Source organism: Xyrauchen texanus, chromosome 3, assembly GCF_025860055.1.
Source record: "Xyrauchen texanus isolate HMW12.3.18 chromosome 3, RBS_HiC_50CHRs, whole genome shotgun sequence".
Lineage (NCBI taxonomy): Eukaryota > Metazoa > Chordata > Actinopteri > Cypriniformes > Catostomidae > Xyrauchen > Xyrauchen texanus.
Genome location: NC_068278.1, coordinates 23,476,784 through 23,490,628, shown reverse-complemented (window position 1 = coordinate 23,490,628; position 13,845 = coordinate 23,476,784). Strand labels below are relative to the sequence as shown.

Sequence of the window (13,845 nt, the reverse complement as noted above, 5' to 3'; positions counted from 1 at the left end):
CTATCTAACACGAACAATCAGTAATGTATGTGCCACGCAATCTCGGTACTCGTCATCAACCCGCCGCTGAAACGGGGCGGGCGCTTGGCGAACTGAATCACATGTCCGCGTTCATGGGGGCCCGACTGCAGGTGCTTGGTGTCTGATCGCCATGAGAACGGCAGTTGTGGGCACCAGCTAAGTGACACAGGGAGTGAGGAAACTGCTCTTTTTTGACAATGTGGATACCACAGCCCATTGGGGGTTTGGCAAACAAAGAAAAGGCACAAAAAATTCTCCACCCAGCCCTCCATCAGGGGATGGAGTGGTCTGAACACCGGGTTGCCCATCTCAGGAGCGTTTGGGAGCCTTATGGGTCCGGGAGGAGGTCCGTGAGATGGGGGGCATCTGACTCCTGTGGGGAGCTCTACGCTGGGGCTGAGAGCTGTACCCGGGCTGGGGCAGAGCTGCCTGGGGTTTCACCACCGCAGGGGGACTCCCTCGGTGAGCAAACAGGGTGCGAGATCTTGTGTCGTGGAGGGGCAAGATATGTTGGATGGCCTCCATCTGCTTCTTCACCGCCGAGAACTGCTGGGCAAAGTCATCTACGGTGTCACTGAATAGGCCAATATGGGGGTGTTGAGAAAGCGAGCCTTGTCAGGGTCCCGCATCTCGACCAGATTCAGCCACAGATGACATTCCTGAACCACGAGGGTGGCCATCGCCTGTCCAAGTGCATGCGCCATGACCTTGGTGGCCCGGAGTGTGAGGTCGGTCACCGAGCGCAGTTCCTGCAGCACATAAGGATAAGGACAACCCAACTGCAGATCTCTTAGTGCCTTGGTCTGGTGGACTTGCAGGAGGGCCATGGCATTCAGGGCAGAGATGGCCTGTCCAGCGGCACTGTAGGCCTTGGTCACAAGCAACGATGTCAACCTTCCTCAGGTGGATAACAGCCTTATCCACCTGAGGAAGTTCCGTGGACCACCCCGTCAAGGATAGTGCGAGCGGACGAGCAAGGATGTTGGTTTCGGGCAGTAAAAGGTGCCCTCCACGACTTCGTCAACTCATCGTGCACCTCTGGCAAGAAAGGAACTGGGGGGGGGGGGGGGTGGCTGGAGTGGATTTACCCCGGAAGAAGGAAAGCCGCAACCGCAACGTTGCCTCAGTGTGTTCTCTGTCCAGACACGTGAAGCAGCACATGTGGCTGTCTGAAGCGGAGAGGTAACGACCGCATCCAAGTTTAATTTTGAATAGTAATTTTCCATGTGTTGTTGAAATTTATTTTTAAGTCACTGCAAAAGGGGCCGGTGGAAGACGTTGGAGAGAGTAAAATGTATGGATTTAGTATGATATTTTTGACCACTTTATTATTTTTATAAAATTTTTGTTTAGTTTGAAGTGTAATTTGAAATATATTTGGTTTAATTATTTTTGTGTTTCAATAAATTAATTACATTTTTCAAAATCGACCAGTAGAAGTGAAGTGCGTGCTGATACAATCACTTACTATTCATGACTTGTGTGTCAATAATAATAAATTATTAATAATAAATTACATAATTTAACGAGACGAGATTTGAAGAGAATCACATTTTCCATGTGTATAAAAGGAGCATGTCACTGTTATAGAAATATACCTGACACTCATCAAGGACACAGTTAATGCTCAGAAGTGTAGGGCCTTGCCCCATTAAAAATGGCAGCAGAGACAGCATGGCCCTTTGTTCTATGATCGAAGGGGAGACATTGAACTCGGTTTCCCAGAATGTTTTACAGCCGAATGGGAACGGGACTCAATCTCAAACGTCATTGGTCAAAAGAGGCCTATGACCGATGACGTCATCTTAAAAAAACTAGCGGTCCGATTTGATTTCGCTCTCTCTCTGCTTACAGCCTCACTGCTTACCACTGCACTAGCTGTGCTCTAAAGAGACAACAAGGAATTTCCCTCCTTCTGGACAAAGAGAGACCACGATTTTCTAAACCTCACCATTTAGAGTAAGATTAACTTAGCTTTGTTCCAGTCGTGTAGTGTACTTATTACAACCGGTTCACTTCATTTTCACTGCGAGACAATAGTGAATTTATTTAGAAAATTTAAAAGGCGACCAGCTTCCCTTCTCAATCGTTTTCGATCAACGTTGACTACCTCCCGTGTTTCTCTCAATCACCGGACCCGAGAAACAACGCAGAGACGCGTCTTCTCGCTGACGAGCGTAAGATCCAGATCATTTTCTCCTGACCACTCAATGCAACAGGAATTCAACAGACAACCCTGCTGAAATCACACAGGATTTTCCCAATTAAGGCTTGATATCTGGGCAGATTTTTAGTTTAGAAACTGTGATTTTTCTTATAAAACTAAATCACATATATTTGATTGCTGAATGTTTGATGTTTTAATTGCAATTGTATGTTTAACTACAATCACTGAACGTTTGATGTTTTGTTTACAATTGTACATTTAACTACGATCGCTGATTGCTGTTCATTTTTGGGGAAATGTTATTTTATTGAGTGATCTGAATTAACGATTCAATCGCGCTGTTACCAGCGTGTATCCTCATGAAACCTTGTTTGTTTGTTCTCTCTCTCTCTCTCTCTCTCTCTCTCTCTCTCTCTCTCTCTCTCACACACACACTGAAATTCATGGAGCGAGCAGCACCACGGTTTATGTACAAATCAGGCTGGTGTTTTTCAAATTCTCCCACCTGTTTTGTTCAGTTCCTTTGTGTGTCTGCTCATTAACACCCACAAGTGGTATTAGCTCTATTGTGCTGGATCTAATCCAGCCATCTTTCTTTCCCTACACATTCAAATAATCGTTCATTTTTAACTAGTTTCACACGTGGAGTTTAGTCCGCCATTTTGTGTCTTTGTTACCGACTCGAGACACACACACACACATACACTAGCATATAGCTCCACCATTTAGTTAGGATTTCCACTTTATGTTTTTGTTTTATATTCATCTAGTATTGGCAGTGTTTATTGCTGTTTGATTATATTAAATCTTGTTATATTATAATAAGTACTCTTGGTTGTTCATTTGAATATTGTGTTGAAGCCAGCCTCTGCCACGTCAAGAACTCCTGTATTAATTCAGTATTGTTAAATTGTTGTTGTTAGAAGCCAACTGTAACCTTGCTGTTGGATTTGTATGGCAATAATTTGACTAGCTTCTTCCCTTTTTGATTATTTTGATTATCAATCAAAATACTCAATCTTCAGGGTAGAATTTTATGAGACTTGATCAGTCACTTACTATCATTTTTCTCTTGTAAACATTAATTATTAATTATATCTGATAGTAAAACTGATCTAACAAACCTGTGCACCCTACAGAACAATGTCATTTTAAATTCTTCTAATTCATTGCATAAAGTCCAATTATACTACCAACTTCTTATTAATTTGCTGTCTTTGTTTAAATTGTTGGTGCTTGAGGGAATGGACTATAAATAATAGGATGCAGATGTTGGAATAACCGGAGAAGAATGAATTAAATTGAATTAAATTGCACTTAACCCATCCATTTGCATGTTGCGAAAAGTAATTTTGTGGAATTATTTCAAGCCAACATAATTACTGTAACGTTCCTGTGTTGTCTGCCCTATGTTCTCTGTTTCACCCATCACGTTTATGTCATGTTTCCGTGTGGTCTGCTCCGTGTTTTCCATTTCACCCGTCACCGATCCTGTTCCATGTCACGTTTTCCCTGTTGTCCACCCTGAGTCTCACTGTCTGTGTAGAAAACTTCAATTCCCACAATTCCCGGCCTCCCTACTGCCTGCACTCATCATTGTTCTCACCTGTGTCTCGTTTAGTCTTTATTGTGTCCTTGTGTATTTAAACCCTGTTTGTTCCTCCATTCCCTTGTCGGTCGTTGTATTTGATGTTCCATGTTTCCAATGTTTTATGCCTGCTCTTGTTCCCTTGTTTGATCGTTCGTGGATGTTTCGTGTTCGTGTGTTTAGTTCATTTTCCCATCGTGGACCTTTAATTTGTTCCAGTGTCTTGTGTTCCTCTATTATTTAATAAAACCGCTTTTGGATCCGCACCTCTCGTCTGTCTTGTCCAGCTTCCACACCATTCGTGACAGAACGACCGACCACAATGGATCCAGCGGTTCAGCAAGCCAACTATCGCCTGCTCTGCCTGCGGCAAGAGGACCGACCGGTGGAGGATCATGATCGGTGACTTCCTCGAGCTGGCGAGTGTCTCTGACTTCCCAGACTCAGCCCTGGTGTGCTTCTTCCGGGGCAATCTTAACGCCTCACTGAGAGAGCGGTTGCCACCGGCAACGCGCGAATGGACTCTGTGCGGCTACATAGAGGTGACTTTGAGGGTCTGTGGCTCACCGTTAACCGTGGGCGTTGCTGAGGACGACCCTACCTCTCCCCCCTCAGGGATGACTCTCCAGTCGCCCATGGCGCTTCCTGTCACGCCAGCCCCATCTGTCAGCGAGCGCACCCCCACGCCAGTCACTTTCTACGAGCCAGCGCGGTCCACTTCGTCTGCCCGGAGGAGGAGGAGAAGACGGGCTTCCGCCTCCTGGCCCACGCCACGCCTCGACCGTCCCAGAGCCAGCGCCTGAAGCCTCGACCGTCCCAGAGCCAGCGCCTGAAGCCTCGACCGTCCCAGAGCCAGCGCCTGAAGCCTCGACCGTCCCAGAGCCAGCGCCTGAAGCCTCGACCGTCCCAGAGCCAGCGCCTGAAGCCTCGACCGTCCCTGAGCCAGCGCCTGAAGCCTCGACCGTCCCTGAGCCAGCGCCTGAAGCCTCGACCGTCCCTGAGCCAGCGCCGGCAGCCGTGACCGTCCCTGAGCTAGCGCCAGTAGCCATGACCGTCCAAGAGCCAGTGCCTCCCGAGCTTTCCAGAGCTCCGCCCTTTGAGCTTTCCAGAGCTCCTCCTCCCGAGCCTCCCAGGGCTCCTCCTCCCGAGCCTCCTGGGGCTCTGCCTCTCAAGCCCCTTGAGCCTTTCAGGGCTCCACCTCTCAGGCCTCTCGAGCCTTCCAGAGCTCTGCCTCCCGAGCTTTCCAGAGCTCTGCCTCCCGAGCTTCCCAGAGCCCCGCCTCTCGAGCCTCCCAGGGCTCCACCCCTCAAGCCTCTCGAGCTTTCCAGAGCTCCGTCTTCCGATCTTTCCAGAGCTCCGCCTTCCGAGCCTCCCGAGCTTTCCAGAGCTCCGCCTCCCGAGCTTTCCAGAGCTCTGCCTTCCGAGCTTTCCAGAGCTCCACCCTCCGAGCTTTCCAGAGCTCTGCCTCCTGAGCTTCCCGAGCCTTCCAGAGCTCCGCCCTCCGAGCCTTCCAGGGCTCCACCATCCGGGCTTTCCAGAGCTCCGCCTTCCGAGTTTCCCAGAACTCTGCCTTCCGAGCTTCCCGAGCTTTCCAGAGCTCCGCCCTCCGAGCTTCCCAGAGCTCCACCTCTCGGGCCTCTCGAGCCTTCCAGGACTCCGCCCCTCCAGCCTTTCGAGCCCCTCGAGCCTCCCTGGGCTCCGCCTCTCAAGTCACTCGAGTCTTCTAGGGCTCTGCCCCTCAAGCCTCTCAATCCTCTCGGGCCTTCCAGGGCTCCGCCTCTCAAGCCTCTCGAGACTTCCAGGGCTCCGCTTCCTGAGCCTCCTACGGCTCTTCTCCCCGAGCCTCCTACGGCTCTGCCTCCCGAGCCTCCTACGGCTCCACCTCCAGAGCCTCCTACGGCTCCGCCCCAGAGACTCCTGAGCCTCCTACGGCTCCGCCTCCCAAGCCTCCTATGGCTCTTCACCCAGAGACTCTAAAGCCTCCTATGGCGCCGAATTCCTCTGCTCCGCCTCCTGAGCCTTCCAGGGCTCCACCTCTAAAGAATCCTACGGTGCCACCTCCCTCGGCTCCACCTCCAGAGTCTTCCAGGGCTTCGCCTCTAGAGCCTCCTACGGCGCAACCTTCCTCAGCTCCGCCTCCTGAGCCTTCCTCGGCTCCGCCTCCTAAGCCTTCCTCTGCTCTGCCGCCTGAGCCTCAAGAGCCTCCCTCAGCTCTGCCTCCTGAGCTTCCAGAGCCTCCCTCAGCTCCGCCTCCTGAGCCTCCAGAGCCTCCCTCAGCTTCGCCTCCAGAGCCTTCCAGGCCTCCGCCTCTAGAGCTGCCTACGGCGCCACCGCCCTCAGCTCCATCTTGTGAGTCTCCCTCAGCTCTGCCTCCTGAGCTCCCAGAGCCTCCCTCAGCTCCGCCTCCTGAGCTCCCAGAGCCTCCCTCAGCTCCGCCTCCTGAGGCCCCAGAGCCTCCCTCAGCTTCGTCTCCAGAGCCCCTCTCAGCTTCGCCCCCGGGACCTGTCCCTGTCCGATGGCCGTCTCCTAGGCCTCCTGGACCTGTCCCTGTCCGATGGCCACCTCCCAGACCTCCTAAACCTGTCCCTGTCCTGTGGACACCTCCCAGGCCCCCTGAACTGGCCCTTGCCTTGTGGCCAGCTCCTGGGCCACCCAAACCTGTCCTTGCCCGGTCGATACCTCCCTGGCCTCCTAAACCTGTCCCTACCCGGTGGACGCCCCCCAGGCCACAGGACCCGGTCCCCTTCACACACCCCCAGAGACTGCTTGCCTGCCCTCTCGGCCTCCCAGGTCTACCTGTCTGCCCTTTGTGCCCCCATGGACTGCCTAATTGCCCCTTGTGCCCCCGTGGACTGCCTATTTGCCCCTTTTTTCCCCCATGGTCTGTCTCTGTGTCCCTTGTGCCTCCTTAGTCAGTCTTTGTGTCCCTTGTGGCCCCTTTGGTCTGTCTGTTTTCCCCCTTGTCCAGCCCCCCTCTCTTTGAACATTTGTTTATTTTTTCTATTCTGTCTCTTCTTAGGACCGTCTGGAATCCGGTCCTTTTGAGGGGGGCAATGTAACGTTCCTGTGTTGTCTGCCCTATGTTCTCTGTTTCACCCATCACGTTTATGTCATGTTTCCGTGTGGTCTGCTCCGTGTTTTCCATTTCACCCGTCACCGATACCGTTCCATGTCACGTTTTCCCTGTTGTCCACCCTGAGTCTCACTGTCTGTGTAGAAAACTTCAATTCCCACAATTCCTGGCCTCCCTACTGCCTGCACTCACCATTGTTCTCACCTGTGTCTCGTTTAGTCTTTATTGTGTCCTTGTGTATTTAAACCCTGTTTGTTCCTCCATTCCCTTGTCGGTTGTTGTATTTGATGTTCCATGTTTCCAATGTTTTATGCCTGCTCTTGTTCCCTTGTTTGATCGTTCGTGGATGTTTCGTGTTCGTGTGTTTATTTCATTTTCCCATCGTGGACCTTTAATTTGTTCCAGTGTCTTGTGTTCCTCTATTATTTAATAAAACCGCTTTTGGATCCGCACCTCTCGTCTGTCTTGTCCAGCTTCCACACCACTCATGACAATTACTGTTTTCAAATGGGTTTCCTGTACACCTCCCATTTTGAATTGGTCCAAACTGGACTGACAACTGTATTCTGCTGCTATGTGAGCACATTGATTTAGTAATCGCCTGAAGGCCATGATCTTTGGAATCAGGATAGTTTCCCAGTGCTTGTTGTAATAGAATGTCTAAATGTTTCAGTTGTGTCTGACCCTGCCACTCACTCAGCCAGTGCCCAGTCCGTATTTATCATTCATAGACAGTGCTGAGATTATCTGTCTGAGCATGCATGTGTTTGACTGTTAATCATTGTGCTGTGGGCCTGAATGGCAAGGATAAATCCAACCTGTCCCCAGCCATTATCATCGGCTTCCATCAACCCGATCACATGTTACAGCTAGAAGACCCCTGATACCCTTTCCTCTCTCTTCTTTTCACTCACTCCATGTTATTCATCTCCCTCAAAAAAGAAGCTCTTCTTTGGCACTGATTTTAGCATGATGGAGGCTATCCTCATTGGCTGCATGTGATGAACTGATAGGTGTTTAATGGGGTGGAGAAGGTTAAAGGTTAACTTCCCCTCTCACTTTTGTTAGTGGTCTGTCTGAATAAGGGGATATTTAGAATGAGTATCCTGTTAACAGTGTATCCTCTCTAAGCCACGGCTCAGTAGGTAGTGCATGTGCTCATGACATATATAAGAATATACCAATCCATATTTTTAATACAATGGTAGTTGATAGTACCTCTCTTAGACACTTAAATATGACCCAAATGTATCATTAAAGTGGTCCATGTGGCTCATGCGTCATATTACAAGCTTCTGAAGGTATAAAATAGGCTTTTTAACTTTTTAAGAGTATAAGGTAATTACTCATTTTAATTTTGGGGTGAACTATTTCATTATAAATAATAAAGTCAGTAAGCCTCAAGTTATTTTGTGTACTCTCTATTCAAAATGGACACAAAAGCTATAAACTTTGTTCCTATAAAACTTCATTTTAATTCATAAGATATTTCCAGTATATATTTTTTTTTCTTAATTTACACTTCTATGGCAGTATTTATAAAGTCAAAGCCAATAATACATATGTAAATAAGTGAGAGCGAGAGCATTAAATACACAAAGCTGCTGTGAGCTGACCCGCCAGCTCTCAGTTGTATGGATGCACCTCCAGGCAACAACACAGCTACTCAAATTACTGCCAATGTTTGCTACTATACAACATCCATGAGATTAATTATCTGAGCCAAGACAGTCAACAAAAGAAAAACAAAATGTACAAGCTTTTGCAAGCCAATCATAGCCTATTCCGTGCTATGTTAACACACATAAATGTAGTGTTGTTATTAGTGTTGTACTTGTTGATACCAGTGAAATTTCATGGTTCCCTTCCGAGGGAACTCGCACTGCGTCGTTGAAAACGACTCTTTGGGGAACGCTCCTTAGCGTGCGCCTCTGAATTATGAATGAAACTATTCCAATCTTGTGTAGCGTCTGGAGGAATCAATGAATGGAGAATCATGGACTCGGCTATTTTGGAGACAAAAGGACCTCTGTAAGATCACGGAAATGGTCTGTGTTAGTACGAGGAACTGTTGTCAGAGAGACAATCCAACTATTGACAGAGGATCCTCGTGATGCCCCCCCCCCACACACATGTGACATCCTCGTGTTACCATGTGAGGAAAAACCATGTGGAACTTTGAATTAGAAATGTGTGTGCCTTTCCCATAAAGCCTAAAAGGGCTTATTTTTAATGAAAAGTGTTTTAATCCCTGTGTGCTGTGCATTTTGGTGTTAGATCAAAACTAGTAGAATGGTTTAACATGTGTGTAGTTTTAAACCCTGAGGTTTCATATTTAACAGCCCAAGGGTGTATATTCCTTTTAAGTGATACCAAACACATTTTTCTTGGTATCAAATTAAACCTTACGATGTGTCCTAACGGAATATACATATAAGATAACCTTAGAATTGTGTTCTGTTAGTTTTTTATCATCTTTTGAGTTGTTCAAAGCGAAGGTCTGACTAAATCATGAAGTATGCAAATGAGCTTTGACCAGACAAAGGGAGCAAATTCGCGCCCAAAGCGGAGGGGCCTCATTGGGTCACTTCTCACACAGGAGGCGTGACCTCCCTACTTTAAAGGTCAGATCCAGCATTGACTCGCTCTCTCTTCTTGCTCATCTCTTTTCGAACCCTCTTGCCGCTCTTCAACCCAACTCCCAACTTCACTTCTTCTCCCGATCTTCTGCAACCCTCCGGAACACTCGCCAACTATTCAACAAGTATTCCTAAGGCGCTTGAACTTCTCGGAACAACCCTTCAATTCCTCTTCAAGTGAGTTTCAACTCCACGCTCTGGAAACACCGCACCGAAGTCCTCTGTCTCAAGAATGCCACGAGGACACGCAGTCTCGCTCAAGCAACACAAAAGGTCTAGTGTGCAAGTATGATTTCACCTGAAATTCCAACGCGTTAAAGTGCGTAATTCCAGTTGCTGGCTCTTAAAGGGTTAATTGTTGTAATAAGTTTGCCATACCTCCAATAATTCTTCACTTTCCCTTACTGCATTTATTTCGTTTATTTTATGCTTATTCTGTGTTATATGTATGTTTGTCAATTGCACTTATATATCATAGTGCCTTGTATTAAACTCAATTATATGCGCAATTGTCTGTGTGTGTTGGTTACAAAGCAAAGCCTCTTTAATGTGCGATTTTAAGCTACGAGCTGATATTATCAAAGTAAGTTAACATGCTTTTGATGAGTGAGCTTATAACTAGGAATAACCCCTCTGGAGAATTGATCAAAGTACCGAATAAAGTGGTTCGGCGGACGAACTGACTGGTTGCGGTAGCCTACGGGTCAATTCCATTACCGATATCCAATATCCATTACTGCCTTACCGGCAGAGTGACATCGATCCACCCCAGGCAAACTAAAAGAAGGTAAAATCCATCCACCAGTATAAGCCACATAATAGTAGACATTCCCCCGGTCATTTAAGCATTTGACCCATTTCGCTTCTTCCTCTCCCCTAAGCCACTCCATCTTCCTAGGGTTTATACCTCGATAGCGCCCCACCCTGTTGGTCCTATCATAAACCCTAGCAGTGGTGGTAGACTTAGGCCCTTTTTCTCCTGCCTATCTATTCCTAACATTAATTGTGTTCCATTTTATTCTGCTGTTCGGCTCTGTCGTAGTGTGTACTTCCAGTTCACAGTAAGACAGAGCCTACAAGAGCCATCAAGGAAAACTGAATAAAGAGACAAACAAGCAGCCCGCATCCTCAGATAACCCTTTTGGGCTGCCGCCTTGTCAAAGTCTTTATTTAGACCTGCACTGACCCGCGAAATTCGGCCCACTAACTGTCTAACTGTCAACCCCAGTTAGTCAAAATTACGGCTTATAATAGCCACCTCATTGTAGCTCGCTAACCCTACGCGTACTTGCATTGGCCTCTTTGTGTGTGCTGTTCTGTTCTCTCGCCTACAGTAAGCCAGTATGTCCCGTTCATCCAGTCCCGCAGCCCACTGGGATCACCTTGAGGCCTGGTTGAGCGCAATGACGGACACTGTCCTACCCAAGGACGCCAGGGACCTACAGCCCCTAGGTCAAGAGCAACTGGACGCCGAATTGGACAGCCTAATGGCCCACGATCCAACACAGAGCTACAACCACAAAGAATGGACCAAGATCATCGGAAGTCTTGCCCACAATCTCGTCAGCCCAGGCACGGATAAATGAGAAAAGCAACCTCGACCTGGAGCAGGAGGCCGCAGCACTAAAACTCCAAGCTGAGGAGGCCCGTAGGAACCAAGCAAAAACTCAGAGTCAACTAGATCAGCTACGCCTCGAGACCGAGGAACAACGAAAGGAAGAGGATGAAACGGACCCAGAACAGGAAAAGGAAGTAGAAAGACTTCAAAATGCCCTGGAAAAACTTCTTCGAGACACAGACCAAAGAGAACAATCGGAGAGAAAAGCCAGAGAGGAACTTCGACGAAAAGTTGCAACAAGCCGAGTCTCTCCTTGCAAGAGCAGAGACTGCACTAAAGGACAGAGATGCTAAAGCCAAAGCCTGTGAAAAGCACCTGAACATGGCCCGAGCTGAAATCCATGAACTTATTCAGTACAGAGACCATCTCCGATATGAACTTGACACTGTTCATAGAGAACTAAAACATTCTTATAGACTGCAAAGTGAACAGAAAAGGGAAACGCACATCACGGAGGTTCCCCTGACCAGTGGGCCCAATCTTTTCAGCCAAGAACTCAGAGCTGACAAGGGGGTGAAAGCCCACCGTTCAACATGTCACCAGCCAGCCTCCAAGAACCCCCGTCAGCAACAAAGCGGTGGGAGCCCGCGACACCAAAGCCTGGTCACTGACCAGGGCATGGCTCCCAAAGAACTTGACAAGCTGGCCAGAAACATCCCCACTTTCACCCCAAATCCTGCAGGAGGCCACGACGTGCACGCCTACCTGCAAGACATAGACTTTCACTTGCACACTGTTCCCAACGTAACCATGCGGGACAGAGTGTACCTGCTAAGAATTACGCCTAGTCGCGACGCGCGCAGTTTCCTGGATCGACAACCAGAGACTGTTAAATCAGACTACCTACAGCTACGGCAGGCCTTCATCAGAGAATTCTCTGATCCAGAGTCAGAACAAGGACTCATCGCCGCTATGGACCTCAAACAGGCCCGACTGGAAACTCCACAGGCCTACTACAGCCGCGATCCGACGAGCCTACTTCGAGCATGAAACGAACCTGGCATGGAAGAAGATTTCAACTTCAAAACTCTTTTCCTCCGAAACCTGCATCCCACAGTGAGCCATCACTTAGGGGTCCTGGCCTGCCCTCGTAGCATGACTACCCAACAGCTGCGAGACTTAGCCCATAAAGCTTTCACCAAGCAGAAGATTGCTTCTGAAAAGACTGTAAAAAATCCAACCATTTGCCCTGTCACTGATCAGCTCAGAGCTGGCACTAGAGGGCACCCAACAGCACCACAGTAACAGACCTTTTACCACGAGTCAAGACCGTTACATGACAGAAGAGGGCAGCACAACCGTGATGGTGCCCGCCCTAAGCACCAAAGCGGGCGCTCTGAAAGATTCTACGACGGCCCACGGCCACCCCACAACCAAAAGGGTGGAGCCACGTGGGAAGCCAACCGACGGCCCAGACAGAACCGAACCCCGTCGACGAGAACATCAAGCCCAGACAGCCCGCAGCGGAACACCTCGCGGCATGCCTCAGGCAAGTCCAAGTCCGAGCCTACCCCAAAGAAAAACAGTGAGGCCACGTCAGAGGCCGCAGAGCTCTTGAAAATCCTGAAAGAGCTTCTCCATAAGAAACCTCACAAGGAAGACAAAGTGGACAGGTCGGACTCCTCATGACTAAGTGTAATGCCTGAAACCAACACCCTTCCTGACTTCCCTCCTACTGAACCAAGCACCCAGAGCACCGTTCTTCAGACACGGACTACCGAACCAGCTATCACATCATCAAGTGACAGCGACACCCACTCACTGCAGTTGACAACCACACATCCTGCAGCGGACAACACAATTCTTCACACCAGTGACCAAGCCCCGAAGATACCAGAAAGTGCTGTTTTGGTTGTGTGTCTCTGCACCGAGTCACCCGAGACCGACCCTAACTGCTTATCGATCACCACACAAGCCCCAACACCAAAACTCCTGGGGAATCTGATCGAAAAGGGGGTAGCACGAAAACTCTATCTCGCCATCACTGTGGAACATGAGGTGAGACTCGAAGCCCTGGTAGACACCGGAGCAGACCTCACCTTGATGTCAGCTGAACTTTTTGAAAGACTCAAATTTGAAGCTAAAACACAAAATCGAACTCTAAACTCTCAGAATTGTGTGCTGAATGTCCAGTCATACAGCCAAAATGACGTCCGGCTTGAACAAGTAGCTCCGATTCACCTGACAATTGGTCCTATGAGCATGGTACACCCTGTGTACATCTCACCGATGGACACATATCCCCTCCTCATCGGAAAGGATCTACTAGACCGCTTCGAGCCCCTGCTGGACTTCAGACAGCTGAAGATGTGGGCTCAAGTGCGAGAACCTCTCCCCCTTCAGCCACCCCGATCACCTGAACCAGACTATCAGGTCACAGAGGTCACAGGAACTCTCGCAGCCAGCCACAGGGAGACAGCATCAGCACCAGAGCGAGATTCAAGTTCGCTACTCTGCACATTTCAGCTTACCCAAGATTTTGATTCCTTCTGCCCCAAGGTCACAGCCGACCTGCACTTGAATGGCGTAACTGCCACTGACATCATACTTGCACTATGGGCAGACAACTCAGCCATCAGCCTCTCACTATACAATGCTCTCATTGAAGACACACCGGACCTTCCATCTGCCAGCAAGCGCACCCGTTTTCCTTTGAACTCCTTCCCATCAACAATGGTGACTGCCAAAAGGATCTGCGCTTTGAACTTGAAGTGGAACTACCGGTGTTTGACCCACTAC

The 13,845-nt window shown here is 48.9% G+C and overlaps 1 protein-coding gene across 2 annotated transcripts in view; it reads right to left on the bottom strand.

Moving 5' to 3' along the window:
* edil3a (EGF-like repeats and discoidin I-like domains 3a) overlaps positions 1 to 13,845 on the bottom strand; it is a 384,265-nt gene that overhangs the window by 282,169 nt on the left and 88,251 nt on the right. The window lies entirely within an intron of this gene.